The sequence below is a fragment of the Condylura cristata genome, unplaced genomic scaffold (assembly GCF_000260355.1).
Source record: "Condylura cristata isolate star-nosed mole 26May11 unplaced genomic scaffold, ConCri1.0 scaffold00027, whole genome shotgun sequence".
Taxonomy (NCBI): Eukaryota; Metazoa; Chordata; class Mammalia; order Eulipotyphla; family Talpidae; genus Condylura; species Condylura cristata.
In genome coordinates this window covers 20,898,511-20,908,354 of record NW_004567128.1, presented here as the reverse complement: position 1 = coordinate 20,908,354, position 9,844 = coordinate 20,898,511, and positions in this window count along the sequence as shown.

Genomic DNA, 9,844 nt, shown 5'->3' with positions numbered 1-9,844 from the left:
AGAGGATTCACCAGAGACAGAGAGGGGAGCAGAACAGGCAGACTGACAAAGTACACTGCTGAGGGGAGCCGCGGGTGGGTCAGAAGAGGTCTGCTGCGCCATGTGGGTCACCTCCGGGGTGGGGATCAAACTCATGTTGCAGGGCTTTAGCTTCTTGGTGCTGTGCCAGGGAGGGCCAACTTTTCACTTCTTTTTTTAAAATAAGAAAAAAAATTTTTTTTCTCTCATTTTGGACTCTGTGGACTCTCTCACTAATACTTTCGCAACTCAGCAAGGAAATAAGTTTTGAATTAAATAGGAAAGTGATGTCAGTGGCAGCCTCTTGTTTTTTTGTTTTTTTTTTTTTCCATCCCCAGGCAGAACTCCTTGGAACAGGTGATCAGACTTCATCAGTCCCCTTCTCACTTGCACTTTGCCAAGAAAAAGTTGATGTCTCTTAAGATCAGAACCAGAAACAGCTGTGTCTCTGGTTCTTTGGGTAATGTGTGTTTGATTTTTTTTTTTTTTGAGAAGATGTTTATAGAAAATGGCCTGCGGTATTGGCAGTTGTGAGAACAGATCTAACTTCTGCTTGGAACTGCTATAAATTTTTAAAACAAACCAAACCCTAACATCACAATATGGCTATGTAAGGTACCTCCAAGCCAAATCCATTAGATTGGGAATGAAATATTTATTATGATCTGAATGAGACAACGACAAAGAAGGACTTCAGATATTCCTTAAAGTTGTACCACCAAAACTTTGAACATTTATTTTCCTATAGTGAGTTTGGGGATTTAATCTTTGATTTAAATAAGGGCTCAGCATGACTGTCAAGGAGGAAGAAAATAAATGAAATCTTTTCAAGGTTAAGAATAAAGATTTATTTTGTAATAAGTACTCCTAACCCATGTTTGAGGTAAAAAAAAACTTCTTTCACAGGTTTACCAATTATTTATGATTTATATTATGAATGACCCTTTCCTATAGAAACTTGTGATATTCCTATCATTTTAGAAATTCATATGTAAGGATTTATTTATGATTTATATTATGAATGACCCTTTCCTATAGAAACTTGTGATATTCCTATCATTTTAGAAATTCATATGTAAGGATAAAATTTTAAGCATTAAAAAATGACTAATTTTCTCAAAAAATTAAATGGAGGAAATTTAAGAGCTTGGTGTACTAAAAGAAATAAAGAACTAGAAACTGAGAAGCCTAAGTTCTAATCTTGCCTTTGTTGATGGAAAATATGCTATATTATCCCTGAGGTTCGTTTCAGCACTAACCTTTTCTGAATTTATGACTGGTTTTCTGTATACACATAAATAATAGACTACATACATTTGTATAAGCAACCTTTTCATCAGAGTGTTTTAACTCTCTTCAAAGTAATCCTGGGGGATGGGGAGACTAGCTTAGAAGCATTGGTGAAATTCTTTTCATATATACAGTTACTACTCACTTCACAAGAATTATAAACTAAAATGTCTTCATTCATTATTTTATTTTAGTTACAGTGTGATGAAAATTTAGCATTGCCTTTTACATCTTTATTTTCACATAGATTTATGTCTCCCTGTAGTAAGGTTAAGCATTCAATGACACTTTAATGTTTACTAAGTGGTTAAGTATCATGTACAAGTTAATTCTCATGGGAGACTTTTTAAAGCCAGCTTGGGTTATTTAAGTGGAAAGAAATTGCTTTGGGAAGAAAGTATGTACAAATGGAGTTAACTTTGAAGGGAGTATATGTCACTTTGATCAGAAACCATCATGGGAAGCTAAGCTGCGCAGGGGCACAACTATTGTCTAAGGAAGGTTCTAGCAGAGTACCTCCCTTCTTTTCCTAAGGGATATCTAGAGTCATCTCATGGGTGTTTTCTTGTCATACAACAGGTATCACCATGCTGGTCACTTTTCCATGCATCTTACTATTCTTTTTATATCTGGGTTTCCAGTACTTGACACATCTCTTTCTACACAATGTCCTTCATGAGGTCATCCCTTGTTTGGGTGACAAGGTCATAAAATCAGCTGCTTTTTCACTGGGCAAAACATGTCAGAGGGGTCATTGTCAATGTCAGCCTAGTTGTATGAACCTCAGTAACCCTCTTGGTGTGAAGATTTTTTAAGACCCCGAGCCATTCTAGGAATAGATATAAATAAACAATAAGGCCACCTGCAGATATAGTTGCTAAGGAAATGGAAACTTAACTTTTTGACTTAGGTGACTAAAATATCAGATTCACACATCACAGGAACTTATGGTTCTGCATTTTCATTTGCACTATTTAAAAACAAAAGATGCCACTTTTCTAGTTGAATCCAGTCCGAATATAGTAGCTGCAAGCATCTGTGAATGAACCATGTCTGGATAAGCACAATGTACAGAATAAGTAGAGATCGATCTATTGTTAAAATGACCAAAATAAATAAATTTCCCTGCCATTGACATCAAGGCAATATGGTCACCAGAGCCACTAAGTAAAATTTAGTCACAGGGTTTCTTTCTGCTTTCAGTCACAGAGTAGCGACGCTTATGATGACATGAACTGTCAAACGTGGTGTCAATGAATGTATGAGCTCACCTTGGGCAAGGAATTCCTACCAAAAATAGGAACTTAATTTTTTAATTCATATTATATGGTATTTATTAAATTATATTGCATAAAATTCTTAATCACTGAGATGATTGCCTCCATTGAAAAAAGAAATGGTTTCTCTTGGCAAAATGTTTCATTCCACCAATGCAGACATTTATGTTATCCTGGAATAATGATCAGATCTCTATAACCCACTACGGACATAGTGTGCTTCCACGAGTGAATAATCATTAGCAAGAAATTGACCTTTGTATGGAGAAAGGTCTAGCATTCCTACCAGGCATTATATTAGAGAATTTCGCTATTTTTACAGAATTACAAACACATCTTTGGAGAAGGAATTAATTTGCTGAGCTGGAGATTTATCTGATTCTGCAAAACACAGATATCCAGACCTTTATTTCTACCTTTTTGAGGGGAAAAATTTTGACATTGACTCTCTCCTGTCCTTCTCAGAGACTTGTACCCTGGCCTCATGGTGCACTCACCCCATTCTCAACAGTGGGTATCCTGTGGGCCCTGTCATGCTGCTCCTTGTCTCCTGGCTGGTCATAATGCCTCATCTTCACTAGTCCAATGCTCCCTGGTACCGTATCCAAACCTCCATCTTCTGCCTGCCCCTTTTGCTATATATGCAACATACCTTTAAATGTTATACCAAAAGTACAGATCCCTGCTGGCTTAGGTGTTTAGAACAATCTCCATTTTCTAGTGTTCTATGCCTAAAAGATTCCTACATTTCCCTACTCTCCCCCCAAATAAGATTTCGCATGGTGAATCTAGATAGGAGTTGAAAATTCTAGAATCACTGTGTTTGCTATGGTCTCCTTATGGTGTCCTGAGTTTCTAAAGAGAGCAGTCTTAGGGGCCTGTTGCTTAGACATTACCCTACAACAAAAAGGGAAACTACCCATTCCAGAATTAGCCACTGTCACAAACTGTCCCAAAGGAAAGATGCTGAAGGTAGGGAAGCAAACACATCCCAGCCTGGGACTGGGCCACACCTCCCCAGAAGAACTAACCAAGTTAGAACAGAGTCTCTTGGTAACTCTAGAGTTGGTGTAAATAGGGGCTCCCTTCCCCCACCTATACCACATGCTCCACCATTGCAGGGTGCGAGCTCCCTCACTGGTGTCCCATGGGACCATTTGACCCTGTGAGTTGCCTCCTGGTTGGGTAATACCCATCACTCTTGGTTATCTGTCCTGTCTTGGGTTTGAGGGTGAGGGTCTACAGACACTAAAAAAGCTATACAGGCCCTCCCTGGTGGCGCAGCGGGTTAAAGCACAGCACTGAGAAGCTAAAGCTACTTCCACATGAGCTCGATTCCCGCCTGTCCCGGAGATGACCCACATGGCGCGGCAGACCTCTCCTGACCCGCCCGCCTCTCCCCTCAGCAGTGTACTTTGTCAGTCAGCCTGTTCTGCTCCCCACTCTGTCTCTGGTGAAGTCTCTCGCCGCCCCTGCACCTCTGGCCTGTACCCCAGTTCTGTATGCATAAATAAATAAATCTTTAAAAAAAAAAAGCTATACAAACTCACATATTTTTAAGACATACTAAAAATAAAACTTCTCCTGTCACTGATGAAAAGATAACCAGTGATTGGGGAATAGCAAATGTCTCTGGAGACTTTTTTGACTAGATTACAATATGCATATTTTGCCTGCCTTGTTTTTAAAAGGCAATTGCAAATATGCCAAATTCTAGGAAATAATTTCCTAGTGGTTAACTTTTAACTCTTGTGATACCTCAATCCTGCTAGCTTATTGAAATAGATGAATTTGTATATACATTCCTTTCACAGAGAAAATATACTATTGCAAGTTATTATATTTTTAAGTCTTTTCTAGTTCTTGGTAGAAAACTTCACTCACACTGGGTCTCTTTGTACAAGTTGCACTTGATAATATCACATGTGACTAAAACACATTACCAATGTCCTACGAACTGAAATGAAAAAGAAATGGAAAATATGAGAAACTCTGAAAATGCACATATTTCACACACTGGTCAGGAGAACACCTACCTACACCTCATCCTGCCAGTCACACACAGACCCCCCCTGAGTGTGTCTTATTATAGAGAAAAGAGAAACAAAGATAAGCATCAATGTGATGGAGGAAGGAATGCAGGGAGGCATCACAAGACTGAGTCACACAAAGGGACAGGTAGAAGGGGCCCGTGCAGCAACAGACACAGCCATAACATCAAGGTCAAAACCTGAATCTGGGATGCCCCCCGGGATGCCTGAATGCCTGCAGGAGTTCCCAGCAGATAACAGACTGTTGAGGGGCTGTGTTTGAAGCTCAAATCCAAAAGGTGAAAGATAAGGACAAGGAGACGGAGGTCATCAGAAATCTCTTCAGATTCTATTCAAAGTCAACCAACCTAAGCTTGCAGGGAGTGAGGCCCTCCCAGGGAGAGGCTGTCTCTATCAGGGCAGTCTCTCCACCAGCACGGGGCAGCCACTCCTCTGCCCACTTGTGACTATGCAGGTGCGTCTTTCCACCGCCCCCTCTCCCTCTGCAAGGCAGCAGCGTCATGCCTGCTGCTGACCTGTACCATGCTGGTGTTACAGGACAGGGGGAGAGGGACACCCCTGAAGCCCCAAAACCTGCCTGCTCTAAGTGGGTTCTGCCATCCACCGCAACAAGACAAAACTTTAATGAAAAGGGACTTTAATACAGTGAATATACAATACGGAACACAAAGAATATAGCATCTAAATCTATCACCTGAAGTGACCCATCCCCTCACGGGCAAAAGTCCACCCAAAAGGGATTGGCCCAAAGCAAGGCCTGAAAGCCCGCCACAAGACTAAAGCACCTTCTGGCCGGGACCCATGGAAAAGGGTCAGAGATGGCCAGACAAGTCTGGGAGGAAAAGAGCAACATCAAAATCAATATAAACACTGCCATAGTCACCTCCCTACAGGTATCTCACCCACATCTGCCTTAGCCAGTCCAGGGTCAGGAAACAAGCGCGGTTTCTTCATCACATGCTTGCTGCCCCATGCGGCTTCCTCAGGTCTCCTGCTCCTCCAATCTGCTTCATTCTCTTCTCTCCTTTTTCTCTGCTCAGCTCCACCCTCCTTCTGGGTGGGGCAGGGAACCTGGAACTTCCTTTTTTCCTAGGGACCCCCCTGTTACACTGGGACTCCTCTGCACTGACTTCCCTCAGGGGAGGCCTCTCTCCTAAGACCATGCAGGTCTCTTTCCCTGCAAACCTGTCCCTTTCAGGGCAGCTCTTCCGGCCCGCTTGTGTCTATGCAAGTGTCTTTTCTCTCCTGTCTCTTTCTAATAAACTTCCTCTTAAAAATCTGAGTCTCTGCCTCGTGGAGAATCTCGCTGTGTGCTGCTGAAAGAGGAGCACTAGCAAAACCTTTCCCAGAGTGAACCCAAGGACCCCAAACTCAAAAGACCACATCAAATGGTAAGATCCAAACCTCTGCTTAGCTTTAGACACATCAAGACCAGAACTCTGGCCCTTGCATTTATTTCTTCTTCCCTTTCCGATGTGTCCAGGGCTTCCATATCCTCTCTCTTAGCCTGCTATTCCTTTCTCCTTCCTTTCCAGTGGTCACTTGCACCCTAGACTGCCCATCACCCCCCCACCTCCTGCCATGACGATGGGCAATGTGGCACCAGACCCTGTGGCTGTGGCGATGGTGAACTCCTCACCACAAGAAAGCAGGTACCTGCAGCAAATCCTGCTCACTGCCTGTGCCAACATCCACTATCCCCTTTCTCCTTAGTAACAGACTCTAGTTTTTAGCTGGACATGTACCCATGTGAAATAAACAACTGCATTCTCCAGTCAGTCTCTCAAAGAAAAGCCAAAGTCCTTCCAAAAACTTATACACTTTAAGTTGTGTGTAAATTATATTCAAAAACTATATGCAAAAATTATCGGTGGAAACGGTCACCTGAGGGTGACCGTTTAATACTCTTCATTCCTTTCTGCCTCCCCTCCTGCTGGCAGTGAGAAATAGCAACACAGTGCTGGGACTGCCGTCTTTACCCTGTGCAGTGATTTTTTTTCGTAGGCCAAGTTGCTGAAGCAATAGCAGAAAAACGTGTGCATCTGGGGCCTGATGGCCCCGCGAGGGCTACAGCCGCTTCCTTACCCTCATATCTCCTTTGTGTATGAGAAAGTGATTTCATCTTGTGGAAGCCTTTGTTATGTCCGGGCTTTGTGTTACATTGCTATCCGAGGAAAGTGTGTTTCAGAAGAGAGAGCAGCAAGCTTAAGGACCCTAACACCGGAGTATGCCTGGCAAAGTTAAGGAGAATCAAAGTGTCTGGGGAGGCGGGAACAGAGACAACAAGGGGCAGAATCTGAGGTGAAGTCAGAGTTGTACAAACACCATTCCAGGCAGGATCCTGGAGGCTTTGAAAGGACAATGGTGTTTACACTGGAATACTGCAGTTTGGATTGGAGGGATGACACACACGACCTCTGCCTTTAGTGACACCCATCTGTCTACAGTAAAGAGGAAGTGTAGATGCAGAGACACCTGTTGAGAAGCTTTGAAATAATCCAGGTGGGATATCATGGAGGCTTGAACCAGTAGGGCGTCACTAGACGTGGTGGGTGTTGCATCCAGCAACACACACTGACAAAGAACTGGGAGTCTGGAGCAGGCTACCTAATGCAGGATGCAAGATCCTGGCCTTTTTATTGACACAATATTAGTCAAAAGGGGAAGTTAAAATGAAAAGGGAGAAGTAGAAGAAGGAGGTGCAGGGTGGCTCTGTATTTCTCATCAAGGTATTTGGGTCCAGCCCTGAGTCCCTAGTCAGGATTTCAAGCTTATCAATAAGGCATTCCACTGATCAGCTTCTGGGGTCCTTTGTTATACATCAGTCAAGGGCCCTCACTCCCGGTCATACCTCCTGATGTATAAGTCAGGAATAAGTTTATGCACCTCAGCCCCAGGGCTGTTCCCTGTTACAGCTCTTGCTGTACACCCTTCCCGGCGTGAGCTAGCTTTCTGGTCTTAATTGATATGAAAGTCACCTTGTAAGGTTGGGTTCTGGTGACAGGGCCATTATGTCCGTGCTTTGTTACAGAACTGTAGGTAACAAAATGGAGGCCGGATAGGCCGCTTAGGCCTAGCAGACCCTAGGATTAGCAGACCCACAGGTGGGCAGTGAAGATATTTAGGATGTCATAAAGACAGAGCCGAGTTTTCCTGATGAAATGGAGGTGGGATGTGAGAGAAAGAACCAGGTGTGCCTCCAAGGTACCTGAGCGATGGGAGCATGGAGGTGCCATGAACTTAGGTGGGGAAGGCTGCAGCTAGAGCTGGCTTGGAGGTGTTACAGGGCACCCCAATGTGGATTGGGTTGCCTGTCTGTGGGTCCTCACCTGCGTGTTTAAGATTCAATCGTATTATGGACACACTCAGAAAGGTTCAATAATGGATTTATTTACAAGGAGAAAGGTAAAGGAACAACCCGGGGAAAGAGGGAGAGAAATACAAGTCAACTAGAATATCCTGCCAGTTCTGCTGACTTGGATTCCACCGGCACGCTGAAAACCGATCGAGAGCCAAATGACCAGCTGTGAACCACCAGGCCAAGAGCCCCCCAGAGCCCACATGTCCGGTTTTATCTCAACCTGGCTGCGCAGCTCCACCCTCAAGTCCCAGCTGCTTCTCCTTGGTATTGATGGGATTAGTGGGCCCAGTATCTGGAGTGGGGGTGGAGTCCATGACACCTGTACCTGTTACAGAGGTAGGAGCTAAAACTAGAATCTTCTTTCCCTCCAATACGTGCTCCTTTGGTGCTTCTCACAAATTCAGTGCAGATTTACTGTCACTCCGGAAAGAATCCCAAAGATCACCGTCGAGCCCTCCCTCTCTATAACCATCATAATACCCTGACCATGCCCTTTGCTTCCTACTTTTTTAATATTTCATTTATCTATCCACTTCTCTGCTTCATCATTGCTATCACTTTATTGAGGCCACTATCACCACCCATCTGGATTATTACCAAAGCCTGCGATCTGGCCATCAGTGCAAATTGAGCCATTTACTGCATTGCTGCAGGAGGCATCATTCAAAAGCACAAAAGCCTCCCATGGCCCACTACTTCCTATCGCTCTCAAAAGAAGTCCGTTTGTGACCTATAGGAAAATGTTTCAAGATTAGTAAAAAAAATCAAAAAATAAAATGCCATAGACCCACCACCCAGAAACTCCATTTTCCTGCCCTTTATTTTTCCTGAATCATTTGAGACTTGTAAGCACAATACCTTTTAAACCGAAATATTTCCATGCATATTTCCCTAGGTATAAGAATAACTCCCACAACTGCAGCACAACAATCAGGATTAGAAAATTAACATTGCCACAATGCCACACTCGAAGGTAGACACTTTGTTCAGGTTTTTCCAGTTGAACAAATTATGTCGTGTACAGCAAAAGAGAAACAGGTGTAGCGAGGGATGTCCTGACATGACTGTCCAGGAGCCAGGATTGCACTTAACATTCCTTTTTTCCCACCTCTCTCGTCTTCTTTATTCTGGGACAATTTCTCGGTCTTTGTCTTTCATGCCCTTGACACTTCTGAAGAGTCTAGGCCAGTTATATTTTAAAATGCCCCTCAGTTACTGTATCTGGTGTTTGCTCATGGTTAAATTTCACTTGTGTGTGTGGGGTCAGGCAGGGGGATCAGAGAAGTGATGCGTCCTCAGTCCATCATACCAGGAGGCAGATTTTTAGCAGGTTAAAAAAAAATTCCTAATATTGTTTCTGTCTGCCCTTATTGATCACCCTTTACCCATCTCTGCTGCCAGCTTCTCTGATATAGGCCCAGAGAATGCTTCGCAACCTCATTTTCGACCTATCCCCACCGATCCATCAGATTTCAGCACAGAGACTGCTCTGGCCACAGCACAGTTCTCAAACTCCAGACCTGGTGTAGGGCCTCTCCTCAGAGCTCCCACAGCGCTCCACACCCAACCATCATAGCACTTAATAGGCTTCTCTGACCGCCCCTTTACCTGCCTGTGTCCTCTTTTAGACTGCAAGCACGTAGACTGCAAGGGGCTGTGTAATATTCACCAACCTCACCAGCATGGAGGCCAGTGCCTGGCCCATGGTCAGGCCTTAATAAAGCTCTCCCGGCTAAGGCGTTGCATCCCTGCCAGCTTCCCCTACGTGTTTCCAGAGGCCTGCAGACTCCAGTATCTCTTGCTGTTACTGGATTGTTTTGTCTACATTTGATCTTCTCTGCTAGACT